Source organism: Artemia franciscana, chromosome 11 (assembly GCF_032884065.1).
Source record: "Artemia franciscana chromosome 11, ASM3288406v1, whole genome shotgun sequence".
NCBI lineage: Eukaryota > Metazoa > Arthropoda > Branchiopoda > Anostraca > Artemiidae > Artemia > Artemia franciscana.
In genome coordinates this window covers 37,570,713-37,585,585 of record NC_088873.1, presented here as the reverse complement: position 1 = coordinate 37,585,585, position 14,873 = coordinate 37,570,713, and the positions used below count along the sequence as shown (strand labels likewise).

The 14,873-nt window shown below is 35.5% G+C and overlaps 1 protein-coding gene across 1 annotated transcript in view; it reads right to left on the bottom strand.

Annotated features, from left to right (window-relative positions):
• Nucleotides 1-475, bottom strand: part of LOC136033175 (tigger transposable element-derived protein 7-like) — a 69,282-nt gene extending 68,807 nt beyond the window's left edge. Inside the window, exon 1 of the mRNA XM_065713869.1 lies at nt 330-475. The gene's annotated coding sequence lies outside the window, so the exon portion shown is untranslated. The remainder of the gene's footprint in view (nt 1-329) is intronic.
• Between the last annotated feature and the right edge of the window lie 14,398 nt (nt 476-14,873).

Here is a 14,873-nt window from a genome sequence, read left to right as displayed (position 1 = left end):
GTTGAACCAAAGGAGTGACCTACGGAAAAATGCATTGGAAATATATAATTTGGATTATATAGCCTATTTGCACATTGAAGGAGGAGGGGCTAAGGTAAGGTGGAGTGCTGTTTTCTTCTCTAGGATATAGCCTATTATGGAGTAAGAATTATATTCTTAAAATGGTTCAACTCAAAAAGCCTAAGTGTGTACTGACACCCTTAGCTTTTTAGCTACGCCACTTCTGAAAAATCCCTAGAGTACCTTAAATATTCTGCAAGCCTAGGCTAACTAGGCCTATCAAGATTAAGTACAGTCTAAGAAATTTTGATTTCGAAAATCTCCCTTACCTAGTTAATTTCACTGAAGTTTGCACACAAAATTCTTCAGTTCAAGTCCTGCTAATTTATTCTGAATTCCACCATTAAATAAAGATTTTTCTCTTCCTGCAGACAACAAAACGTTATTTTTCTCGAAGTTAAAGCCAATACTGACCTACACCAACAAGTTTTAGATTCATGCGCCGCTCTTCTAAAGCGACTCCGCCCCGTTTCTCATTGCGTAATGCACCTCATAGGCTTATGTTACAGTCGTGTAGCCTCTATTGATTTTTTAATAGGCTTTTAAGTTATCTTAAAAAGTAAAAAGAACATAATCAAGGCACAAATCCTTATCTATATTAAATAAAAAAAAAACAAGTTCATTGAAATGAAAGTAAGGAGCGACATTAAAACTTAAAACGAACAGAAATTACTCCGTATATGAAAGGAGCTTTTCCTCCTCGACACCCCGCTCCTTACGCTAAAGTTTTTTATTGTTTTAAAAAATGAGTTGCGAGAAAGAATCAAACTTTAGCGCAAGGAGCGGGGTGTCGAGGAGGAAAAGCCCCTTTCATATACGGAGTAATTTCTGTTCGTTTTAAGTTTTAATGTCGCTCCTTACTTTCATTTCAAAAAACTTGTTTTTTTTATTTAATTTCTGAAAGTTTTTGAATTAATGCATGTCTGATTTTGGCTCTCCGTACATAAATTATTAAAATGAAATTTGCATATTAATTCTTTTTTTGGCTAAATGGCTTTCTCTTAGTTTTGATCAGACGATTTTGAGAAATAAGGGGTGGGGAAGGAGGCCTAGTTGCCCTCCAATTTTTCGGTTACTTAAAAAGGCAACTAGATCTTTTAATTTTTAACGAACGTTTTTATTAGTAAACAAAATACGTAACTTAAGAATTAACTTACATAACAAACTTTTATATTCTTATATTTTTGATTATATATATGAGAGGGTTGGTCCCCTCGTTAATACCTTACTCTTCACACTAAATCTTGTTTTGTCCCAATTCTTTAAGAATGACCCCTGAATCAGAAAGGCCGTAGAATAAATAGTTGAAATTATTTTAAAAAATTTTAGCATAAAGAGCGAAGTATTTATCTCCTCCTAAATACCTCGCTCTTTATGCTAAAGTATTTTTAGAACCCCTTATATGCGTAATAGTCTCTGTTTGTTTTACGTTTTAATGCTTCTCCTTACTTTCAATTGAAAAAACTTTTTCATGTTTATATTTTCATTGTTTTTTTATAGTAATGCTAGACAGTCCTGCGCCCTTTTCATTGAATTTCTCTTCCCCCATGAAATATTCCTCCAAGGAAAGATCCTCCCTTATAGCCCCCTCCCCTGAAACCCACACCCAAACCAAAAAAATCCCCTTGATAACGTCGGTACACTTCCCAGTAACTATTACTGTATGTAAACATTGGTCAAAGTTTGTAACTTGCAGCCCCTCTCCCAGAGACCCTGGGAGGTAAGTCATCCCTAAAGACATAGTTATTGTGCTTTTCGACTATGCGGAACAAAATGGCTATCTCAAAATTTTGATCCGTTGACTTTGGGGAAAAAATGAGCGTGGGAGGGGGCCTTGATGCCCTCCAATTTTTTTGGTCACTCAAAAAGGGCACTAGAACTTTTTATTTCCGTTAGAATGAGCCCTCTTGCAACACTCTAGGACCACTTGGTCGATACGATGACCCCTGGGAAAAAAAAACAAATAAACACGCACCCGTGATTTGTCTTCTGGCGAAAAATACGAAATTCCACATTTTTGTAGACTGGACCTTGAAATTTTTTCAATAGGGTTTTCTGATACGCTGAATACGATGGTGCGATTTTCGTTAAGATCCTATGACTTTTGGGGGTGTGTTACCCCCTATTTTCCAAAATAAGGCAAATTTTCTCAGGCTCGTAACTTTTGATGACAAAGACTAAATTTGATGAAACGTATATATTTAAAATCAGCATAAAAAGCATCGAAATTCCGTTTTTTAGAGTTTCGTTTACTATCGAGCCGGGTCGCTCCTTACTACAGTTCGGTTACCACGAACTGTTTGATTCCCATATTCGGTTAAGTTTCACTCTAATTGTTATGGGAATATTCCAACCCGCTTGGAAGTGCGCCAAGGTGGTGTTCTTTCACCGTATCTTTTCAGTATTTGTATCCGCAGTGTGTTATACAAAATTATGCCCTTTCTTTTTTGTAATTTGGTAAATGTCTCTTGTATTGCATATGCGGATGATATACTTCTAGATCTAGCCTCTCGAATTCCGTATCATCTATTTCAAAACATTTCAAAACTGTTGGTCTGTCATTGAATATTGATAAGTGTGAGTACCTAGTCTTTAAGGTCAATCTCCTAGGTTGAAAGCAAATTCTATTTCCAATAACATTGAAATACGTTACGAGATTTCCTCCTTTCTCATTGGCTTAATTGCTCCTTGAGGGTTGTATCAGAATATCTAAAGACTGTTGACTTTCCCTGAACATTAAGACCGGATTTAAAGGGAATTTAGATTTTTCACATGTCTAATTGGTAACAGCTGACCATTTGAATTTGGTTGATTACAAGTCAGATAACAGTTTAGCATTTGAATTTTCACGATGGGCAGAAAAAAAAATACAAAAACAAAAAAGGGACGGGAAAACCTGAGACATTAGTAAGTTCTATCTCAACGTTATAGTAGAATGTATTACTTTTATTCATTTACAAGTTACTATTTCAAACAGTTCGTGGTAACAAACTGTAGTAAGAAGCGACTAGGCTCAATAGTGACCAAAACTCTAAAAAACAAAGTTTTGATACAAATAGTTACATCAAAAGAATTGCATTTTAATGCTAATTTTAAATATATAAGTTTCATCAAGTGTAGTCTTACCGGTCAAAAGTTACGAGCCTGAGAAAATGTGCCTTATTTTAGAAAATAGGCGGAAATACCCTCTAAAAGTCACAAAATCTTAAAAAAATCACACCATCAGAGTCAGCATATCCGAGAAACCTACTGTAGAAGTTTCAAGCCCCTATCATAAAAATGGTGGAATTTTGTATTTTTGATAACGGGTGGGTATTTTTTTGTTTTTTTTTTTTGTTTTTTTCCTCAGGGGTGATCGTATCGACCTAGTTGTCCTAGAATGTCGCAAGATGGTTCATTCTAACGTAAATTAAAAGTTATAGTGTCCTTTTTAAGTGACCAAAAAATCGGAGGGCACCGAGACCCCCTCCAACACACATTTTTCTCCAAGGTCACCGGATCAAAATTTTGAGATAGCCATTGTGTTTAACTTAGTCAAAAACCTAATAACTATGTCTTTAGGGATGACTAAATCCACCACAGTTCCCGGGGGAGGGGCGGCAACTTGTAAACTTTGACCATTGTTAACACATAATAGTTGTTAATTATGAAGTGTACAGACGTTTCGGGGGGACTTTTTTTGTGTTGGGTTTAGGGTGGGTTGGGGGGGCAAGTTGAGTGGGAGGATCTTTCCATGCCGGAATTTTTCATGAGGGAAGAGAATTTCCATGAAGGGGTCGTAGGATTTTCTAGCATCATTTACAAAAAGACAATGAGAAAATTATTTTTTTTTCAACTGGAAGTAATGATCAACATTAAAACTTAAAACGAACATAAAATATTACTTATATAAGGGGGTTCATCTCTTCCACAATACATTGCTCTTTACGCTAAAGTATTTTATATAACTCTAACTAGTTATTCTACGGCCTTTGTTATTCAAGGGTCATTCTGAAAGATTTGGGACAAAATTCAAGCTTTATTGTAAAGAACGAGGTATTGACGAGGGGGCAAACCCCCTCACAATAAAAATATACAATTAAATAAGTTCGTTGCATAAGCTAATTCGTAAGGTACGAATGTATATTACTAACAAAAACGTTTGTAAAAAAATAAAACAAATCTAGTTGTATTTTTAAGTAACCAAAAACTGGGAGGTAACTAGGCCTCCTCTCCCATCCCCTTTTTTTTTTAGCGAAATCGTCCGATCAAAACTATGAGAAAACCATTTAGCTTGTAATTAACATAAAAATTGCTTCTCCAGACTAAACATCCGTATGATATATGGGTAGATTATTGCAAAATATATCGTGCGAAGAGTATGTTCCGGCACAATATGCTTCAATCTTTTGAGGATGCCAACTCCAAGTGCAACTTTGGTGGAGATAATGTCGCTATGATGCTTCTACGATAGATTAGAATCAATATGGAAGCCGAGGTACCGCAGTGATATAGCTTGTAAAATAGGTTTTTCACCAAATAGAACTTTACTGAATACATCAACAGAATCACCCACTCCACAGAATGTCAGTAAAAATTTTTCTTTACATTCACACACAGCAAACTTAAACTTGTAAACATCTCTAATCTTTTGAGAGTAATATGAGCTTTAGCTATTAAATTATCTGCAGATTTTGCAAATTTTGTTAGAAATAATGTTAGTAATATATGTATCCTTTAGATAAACGTGCATCATGTTCACGTAAACTAAATAAAGTAAAGGGCCCAGCACAGACATTTTGCTATTTATAATATTAGATATCGTCGTATGAGTTTCTACACCAGGTAACTACTTTAACCCATGAAATACAAGGCTATCAAGCATGGACTCTTGATCATAATTATCAAGCTTTTTTTCTATTCGACCAATTCTCTCCTACAAATTTTCAGTTTGAAATCTCAGACTACCTAGTAGAGCCTGCTCAATTTTTGCAAACTATGGATTAAACTCGAGCGTGGTTGAATCATAAACCTGGCTGATTATCAGTTCAGTACCTTCTTTTTTCAGTGAATTTGGATCATTGAACTTTTCAGTAACTGAAAGTAAATGAAAGTAAGGAGCAACATTAAAACTTAAAACGAACAGAAATTACTCCGTATATGATAGGGGCTTTTCCTCCTAACGCCCCGCTCTTTACGCTAAAGTTTGACTCTTTCTATTAACTTTATTTTTAAAACAGTAAGAAACTTTAGCGTAAAGAGTGGGGCGTTGAGGAGGAAAAGCCCCTTTCATATGCGGAGTAATTTCTGTTCGTTTTAAGCTTTAATGTTGCTCCTTACTTTCATTTAAAAAAGCTTGTTTTTTTTATTTAATTTCTGGACGTTTTTGAATTAATGCATGTTTTGATCTTGGCTCTCCGCACATAATAATTAAAGCGAAATTTGCATATGAATTAATTGCAATTAATCGGAATATTTTGAGAAAAAGGAGCGAGGGAGGAGGCCTAGTTGCACTCCAAGTTTTTGATCACTTAAAAAAGCAACTAGAACTTTTAATTTTTTACAAACGTTTTCATTGGCAAAAAATATACGTACTTACGAATGAACTTACGTAACGAACTTCTATATCCGTATGTTTTTATTGCGTATATGAGGGGGTTCAACCCTGGTCGATACCTCGCTCTTTACATTAAAGCTTAGATTTTTTCCCAATTCCTTAAGAATGACCTCTGAATCACAAAGACCGTAGAATAAATAGTTGAAATTACTAAAAATACTTTAGCGTAAAGAGTGAGGTATAACGAGAAGGTAAACCCCTGATATGCATAATAATTTTTGTTCGTTTTAAGTTTTAATGTTGCTCCTTACTTTGAGTAGAAACAAACTTTTCATATTTATTTTTTCATTGTTTTTTCAAATAATGCTCGAAAATCCTGCGCCACCTTAATTGAAATTCACTTCCCCCATGAGAGGTTTCTCCATGGAAATATTCTCCCATGTAACCCTCCCCCCTCAAATCCCCCCTAAACCAAAAAAAATCCCCCCTGAAAACGTCTGTACACTTCCCAGTAACCATTGCTATATGTAAACACAGGTCAAAGTTTGTGACTTGCAGCCCCTCCCACGGGGACTGCGGGGGAGTGAGACGTCCCTAAATACATAGTTATTAGGTTTTTTGACGATGGTGAATAGAATGGCTATCGCAGAATTTTGATCCGGTGACTTTTTGGAAAAAATGAGTGTGGGAGGGGGAGTAAGTGCCCTCCAATTTTTTTGGTCACTTAAAAAGGGCACTAGAACTTTTAATATCCATAAGAATTAGCCTTCTTGCGACATTCTAGGACCACTCAGTCGATAAGATCACCCCTGGAAAAAAAAAGGAAAAACAAACAAAAAAAAAAACAAAAAACAAATAAACACGCATCCGTGATCTGTCTTCTGGCAAAAAAAAATGCGAAATTTCACATTTTTGTAGATAGGAGCTTGAAACTTCTACTCTATGGTTCTTTGATACGCTGAATCTGATGGTGTTAAGATTGTATGACTTTTAGGGGGTGTTTCCCCCTATTTTCTAAAATGAGGCAAATTTTCTCAGGCTCGTAACTTTCGATGGGTATAACTGGTCTTGATGAAACTTATATATTTAAAATCAACATTAAAATGCGATTCTTTTGATGTAACTATTGGTATCGAAATTCCATTTTTTAGAGTTTCGGTTACTATTGAGCCGGGTCGCTCCTTACTACAGTTCGTTACCACGAACTGTTTGATTGGTTATATTTTCCAGCAGATGACTTCTTATTTTCTCCAGCTGGGCTTCAGTTGTAGCTAATTGTTCGTAAATCAGGGCGATACTTGAAGACACCGAGTTAGACCCTAATTTATCTCTTGCTTCCAGGGCTTAAAAGGTCTTAGAAAAAGTTTCGTAAATTTCTGTGGTATTAGTAAGTTTTTGTGGCACTTTGTATTTACAAAGTGACATATAGTGATCGTAAATTCTGTCAGTCCGTCTGTCTGTCTTTCCCTGTTTTGCTAGTTTAGTCACTTCCAGATAAGCTAGGACGATGAAATTTGGCAGGCGTATCAGGAACCTGACTAGATTAAATTAGAAATAGTCGTTTTCCCAATTCGATCATCTGTGGGGAGTGGGGAGACGGTTAATTCAGAAAAAAAGACCGGTTTGAAACTTGGTGGAAAAAATGAGAACAAATCCTAGATACGTGATTGACATATTCGGAATGGGTCCGCTCTCTTTGGAGAAGTAGGGAGGGGGGTTAATTGTGAAAAATGAGAAAAATCTGTACCTGACAAGATTAAATTAGAAATAATCATTTATCCGACTCGACCGTCTGTAGGGGGGAGTGGAGGGACGGTTAATTCGAAAAAATGAGGTATTTTTAAGTTACGAAGGAGTGATCGAATCTTAATGAAATCTCATATTTAGAAGGATCTTGCAACTCAGATCTTTTATTTTAGATCTGACTGAATCCAGTTTCATTGGGGGGAGTTGTGGGGGCGGGACCAGAAATCTTGGAAAACGCTCAGAGTGAAGAGGTCAGGATGAAATTTGGTGGGAAGAATAAGCACACATCCAAGATACGTAACCGCCGTAACTGGACCAGATCCGCACTCTTTGGGAGAGTTGGGGGGAGGGTAACTTGGAAAAATTAGAAAAATGAGGTATTTGTAATTTATGGACGGGTGATAAGATCTTAATGAAACTTTATATTTAGAAGGATCTTGTGCTTCAGCACTCTTGTTACAAACCCTGACAAGATCTGGTGACAGTGGCCAGAGGCGGAGGGGGAAACCAAAAATCTTGGAAAATGATTAGAGTGAAGATATCGGGATAAAACTTGGTGGGTAGAATAAGCAAATATCGTAGATACGTGATTGACGTAACTGGACGGATCCACTCTCTTTGGGGGAGTTGGGGGGGGAAGGGTTAATTCCGACAAATTAGAAAAAATGAGGTATTTTTAACTTAGGAAAGAGTCATCAGATATCAATGAAATTTGATGTTTGGAAGGATATCGTGTCTCATAGCTCTTATTTTAAATTCCGAACGGATCCGGTGATATTGGGGGGAAACTGGAAGGGGGAACCAAAAATTATGGGAAACGCATAGAGTGGGGGGATCGGAATGAAACTTGGTGGTAAAAACCATCGTAAGTCCTAGATATGAGATTGACGCAACTGGAACGGATCTGCTCTCTTCGGGAGAGTTGGGAGGAGGAGGGTTAATTCTGAAAAATAAAAAAAATAAGGTATTTTCAACTTACGAAGGAGAGATTGGACCTTATTGAAATTTGATATTTCCAAGGATAGCATGTCTCAGAAAACGCTTAGAGTATAGGGGTCGTGATGAAACTTGATGGTAAAAATAAGCACAAGTCCTAGAAACGGGATTGACATAGCCGGAACGGATCTGCTCTCTTTAGGGGAGTTGGGGGGAGGGGGAGGGTTAATTCTAAAAAAAATACACAAAATTAGGTGTTTTAACTTATGAAAGAGCGATCGTACCTTAATGAAATTTCATATTTAGAAGGACCTCGAAACCCAGATCTCCCATTTTAAATCCCTACCAGATCCAGTGTCATTAGGGGGGGGGGGGAGAAATATTGGAAAACGCTTAAAGTGGAGAGATCAGGATGAAACTTGGGGGAACGAATAAGCACACGTCCAAGATAGGTGACTGACATAACCGGCTCGGATCTGCTCTCTTTGGTGGAGTGGGGGGGGGGGGAGTAATTCGGTAAAATTATTAAAATGAGGTATTTGTAACTTCCGAACGGGTGTTCAGATCTTAATGAAATTTGATATCTAGAAGGATCTTGTGCTTTAAAACTCTCATTTTAAATCCCGACCAGATCCGATGACATTGAAGGGAGCTGGAGGGGGAAACCGGAATTCTTGGAAAACGTGAAAATCGAGGTATCTTACAAATGGGTGATAGGATCTTAATGAAACCTAATATATAGAAGAATCTTATGTCTCAGATAATCCATTTTCAATTCGAATTGGATCCAAGGATATAGAGGGTTGGAGGGAAAAACAGAAACCTTGGAAACCGGAAATCTTGGAAAACGCTTAGAGTGGAGAGATCGGAATGAAACTTGATGGGAGGAATAAGCACAAGCTTTAGATACGAGATTGACATTATTGGTATGGATCCGTTCTCTTTGGGGGAGCTGGAAGTTGTTAATTTGGAAAAATTAGAAAAATTGAAGTGTTTTTAACTTAAGAATGGGTGACCGGATCTTAATAAAATCTGATAATTAAAAAAAACTCATGTCTCAAAGCTCTTCTTTTAAATACCGACAGGATCTATTGACATTGGGGGGGGGAGTTAGAGGGGGAAACCAGAAAACTTGGAAAACGCTTATAAACGCCGTAGATACGTAATTGACGTAACCGGACTGGATCCGCTTTCCTTGGGGGACTTAGGTGGTGTGGTTCAGTGCTTTGGTGATTTTGGCGCTTCCGGACGTGCTAGGACGATGAAAATTGGTAGGCATGTCAGGGAGCTGCACTAATTGACTCTTTACAGTTGTTTTCCCCGATTTGACCATCTTGGGGGCTGAAGGGAGAGGAAAAATTAGAAAAATTGAGGTATTTTTAACTTACAAATGGGCGATCGGATCTTAATGAATTTTGATATTTAGAAGGACCTCGTGTCTCAGAGCTCTTGTTTTAAATCCCGACCGGCATTAAGCCTTTGATTTTTCTCTTAAAGCAAGCTATTGATTCTTAGAATTTTACTAGAGCTCATATCACATGAGCTCTTGGCTCTTGGCTCCTCTTGAGCTCGTCACAAGTGCCATATGAGCTCTTAGCTCTTGTTTTTGACGAATAGTATATAAATATAAGTAGATTCAAAAATTTATTAAATACCCCTAAGAGGTTTCCTTCCTCCCTTACCTGTATTTATGACCCCAGGGCAAGATTGCCCAATGTTTATTATGTACCTTCAGGAACATATGACTTTAACTCCGTAAAGCAAAGTATATGATTACCGCGGTTCCAAACCGGGGTAATCAGTCATTTATGAACGAGCCTATAAATCGTCAACTATATGAGATGTTGGGGAAAAACCAAAATATTCTAAGATACGGCACTATTGGGAATAAAATGAGATCCCGTGGAACTAAAATGGACGAATATCCTACAACTTTAGATAAAAAAAAATAATGTTCGTATATTTTATAGGCGTTTCTTTACTTTTAAGAGCCAATAATGTTTAAAATAATGTGTTTTAAAGAATAACGTTCTTTTTTTAAAATAATATTCATACATTTTATAGGCCTAAAATCGCTATTTCTTTACCTTTAAAGGCCGATAATGTTTAAAATAATGTGTTTTTAAGAATAATGTTCTTTTTAAGAATAACTTTCTTTTTAAAAATAATGTTCATGCATTTTAAAGGCCTACAATCAGTGTTTCTTTACTTTTAAAGGCCAATAATGTTTAAAATAATGTGTCTTTAAGAATATTGTTCTTTTTAAAAATAAAGTACATACACTTTATAGGCGTACAATCGGTGTTTCTTTACTTTTCAAGGCCAATAATGTTTAAAATGATGTGTTTTTAAGAATAATGTTCTTTTTAAGAATAAAGTTCTTTTTAAAAATAACGTTCATACATTTTATAGGTCTACAATCGGTGTTTCTTTACTTTTAAAGGCCAATAATGTTTAAAATGATTTGTTTTTAAGAATAATGTTCTTTTTAAAAATAATGTTCATACATTTTATAGGTCTACAATCGGTGTTTCTTTACTTTTAAAGGCCAATAATGTTTAAAATGATATGTTTTTAAGAATGATATTCTTTTTAAAAATAATGTTCATACATTTTATAGGCCTACAATCGGTGTTTCTTTACTTTTAAAGGCCAATAATTTTATCTGCTTTGTAACAGCTGTGTAACCTAACAAATTCCCATTCGTATGAGGTGTTAAAAATGATATTGCCTCAAGGTGTTGTTTCCAATTATACATGTTTTCAACTTCCTTTTAAATCTGGTCGTAATAATAATGAGATGTCAACATTCTTAATGATATTCTGGCAAACCCCTTAAGGAGTGCTTAAGCCAATGAGAAAGGAGAAAATCTTGAATACTAAGAATTATTGCTAAAAATCATCTCTTATAACTACAAACTTAAGAATCTTTGGGATTATTAATCAGTATAAGATCTACAAAATGACACAAAAATCAAGGCTGTATAATTAGTACAACTCTTTTAAATAGTAAAGGAAGGATATCTTAAATAGCAAATTTTAAAGGAAACTGATGATAATAAAAAAAAAAATTCCCGGCCAAAAATTTTGAAATCTTGTGGCAAATCGAGAGGCTACTTTACAATTCTCTACATCTTCTAAAAGTAATTTTATTACTACTTTTAAAAATTAGAGGTGTCCCCACTAATTAATTTCTTATGAAGCTCTAAAGAAAAAAAATGCGAATTTGTTCGGCCTATTCATGTTAAAGCTTTCAATGAAGCCACAATAATTTTTTCATCAAAGAATCTGCTCGTGTCTGCTGTTAATACGCATTTCACTGCTATAGGAAAATAGCATTGGCTTCAAACCTCGGAGATCCACCTTAATGCAAAGTTAATGCCCATTTGAAATCCGCGTTCTAACTTCTCCATCCATTGTGTCTCTGATTTGCGGCGGTCAAGCATTCATATTTATTGGAATCTACTAGCTTTTAGGATCAATATTGTACGGCATATTAAAGAAAACTTAAAGCGGGTTATGGTAAAATAGTAGCTAATCGTGGTCATTATTATCGAAAAGCACTTGCATTGCTATACACTAGTTTTTGCGACCATTCAATACTTTTCCTATCTGGTATTTCACCTATCCTGAAAAAAAAGACAAGATCTGGCTATATTATATTATATTTCCGCTATTGTAAGGTTCTGTTTCATTTACCCCGGTCTTATAGGAAAAAGAAAATAATTCGGTATTTCGGGGCTTCTGACATTATTACTCCTTTGCGGTAGTTAGGCTCAAAATTGGAAAAGGATTATATTTTTTCTCTGGGCCCCTTCCACCTCTTAGTTCGTTTATTTTCCCGTTAGTTTTCACATGTTTTCGCTTTATAGTTGTGTTATCTCTTAGCAGTTCTTTCGTTAGTTGAGTTATGGTTGTGGTATATATGTTTTATCGCTCGTATAGTTGTGTTATTTTCAAATTATACTCCATAATAGAGAGGCTCCAAACACCCAGCATTGTATATTAAGCTCTGAATTTGACGTTTTTTCTAACGTGACCAGATTCGTCCTGCGCCCTGCGCCCTTTTCATTGAATTTTTCTTCCCCCATGACATATTTCTCCAAGGAAAGATCCTCCCACATAGCCCCCTCCCCTCAACCCTACCCCCAAAACCAAAAAAATCCCCCTGAAAACGTCTGTACACTTCCCAATAACCATTATTATATGTGAACACTGGTCGAAGTTTGTAACTTGCAGCCCCTCCCCCAGGGACTGTGGGGGAGTAAGGCATCCCCAAAGACATAGTTATTGTGGTTTTCGACTATGCTGAACAAAATGGCTATCTCAAAATTTTGATCCGTCGACTTTGGGAAAAAATGAGCGTGGGAGGGGGCCTAGATGCCCTCCAATTTTTTATGTCACTTAAAAGGGCACTAGAACTTTTCATTTCCGTTAGAATGAGCCCTCTTGCGACATTCTAGGACCACATGGTCGATACGATGACCCCTGGGGAAAAGAAAAAAAAACAAACAAACAAACAAATAAACACGCACCCGTGATTTGTCTTCTGGCAAAAAATACAAAATTCCACATTTTTGTAGATAGGAGCTTGAAACTTCTACAGTAGGGTTCTCTGATACGCTGAATCTAATGGTGTCATTTTCTTTAAGATCCAAAGACTTTTAGGGGGTGTTTCTCCCTATTTTCCTAAATAAGGCAAATTTTCTCAGGCTCGTAAGTTTTGATGGGTAAAACTAAACTTGAAGAAACCTCTATATTTAAAATCAGTATTAAAATGCGATTCTTTTGATGTAGCTATTGATATCAAAATTCAATTTTTTAGAGTTTTGGTTACTATTGAGCCGGATCGCTCCTTACTACAGTTCGTTACCACGAACTGTTTGATACTGGTGCATTGAAAAAAAAAAACATTTTTGGGAGAGGGGTGCACTCAAATGCTGTAAACAAACTTGCACTTCAACAAAAGTTATTAAGAATAATCAAAAAACGTAATAAGGTTTCAGAGGGGGTTTCCGGAGGGAGGGGGTAATTTAAGTATCTGGCTTGGTAATAAAAACTTCTACGAGTTGAAAATGGATGTGCAGGGTTTAGGGTGGGGGAAAAGAGGTCAGCGTTTTTTTTCAATGGGTCTTGGTGGACAAAAGCTCGCGTCTTTGGTGGAAAGGGATTGGTAGCAGAGACTTATTTAACTGGAGGTATCAAATGAAATAAATGACAAGGGTACTTCAGACCAATCTTGATTAGAATCCTCCCAGGCATCCTAAATTATTTTTTCTGAGTCCCAAATTTTCCCGAATTTCTTGGAATTCCTTATTCAGATTAACATATATATATATATATATATATATATATATATATATATATATATATATATATATATATATATATATATATATATATATATATATATATATATATATATATATATATATATATATATATATATATATATATATATATATATATATATATATATATATATATATATATATATATATGTATATATATATATATATATATATATATATATATATATATATATATATATATATATATATATATATATATATTATATATATATATATATCCCTTATCAAACAAAAACAAAAACAGTGTACGTGCCTGAGCCCCTCCCCAGTTTGTATTTAAGTATGAAACACATAATATTTGTGCATGTATGTCTAGGGTGGATCTGAAACTCCCCGGAAATACGATATTAGGCTATGTCTAATATTTTCTTTAAATTTCTTAAGACCAACTTTGAGGGGGACGCTCCCTAATCATTCTGTGCGCCAGTAGGAAAAGGGAACGCTTTTCTGATGTTTTTAGCTTTTGGCTTCTATGGTTTCAAGTCTTAATTTTTAAGTTTATTATTTTGATTTTTTTTTGTTTATTTGAGTTTTTTAGTTATTTTTTTATTTTATTATTTTCATTTTTGAGTTTTGAGTTCTTTTGCTGGTCCTTGGGTTAGATTTTGGTTTTCCCCTCTTTCTTTTCCAAATTAAGTCATGTTCAAAGCAAAAGGGCGTACTTGAGACTTATTCAGAGAGGTAATTATGTTATGTTTTAAGTGTCTCTGTCTATTAGCCATGACTGAAAAAAAAGCTTCGGTGTGTCTAGATCATAATTCAAGTTCGGAATAGGATTTTTGCACTTTTTTTGAAACAAAAACAAAAGTAGTTTCAATGCAGAGCCTAAAAAATATTATAATCATCCAATATAACTAAAGAAATATGAGATAAGTCCTCTAGTTTTCAGTCGACGAGGCCTTCATTAATTTTGTTTAGTTCTATAAGAGGTGTTATCTCGAATTCCCGTATCTCATTTCCCGGAACACTGTTTCTCAATTTTTCGACATAGTTACCAATTTTTTAACACTTATCATACATCTTAACCAATTTTAAAGTAAAGTCTTTATAAGAACTTAACACTGGCTCCAGTAACCAAGAGTTGACTGCTGTTATTACGTCATCGTCATCTTTTTAACGGTTGCCACTCAGGTGGCAACCGGTTAATGGAGAATAAGCATATATTTCGCATATCACGCCTAAATCTAGCCAATAGAACATGGAATGGAACACACTCCCCTGAAA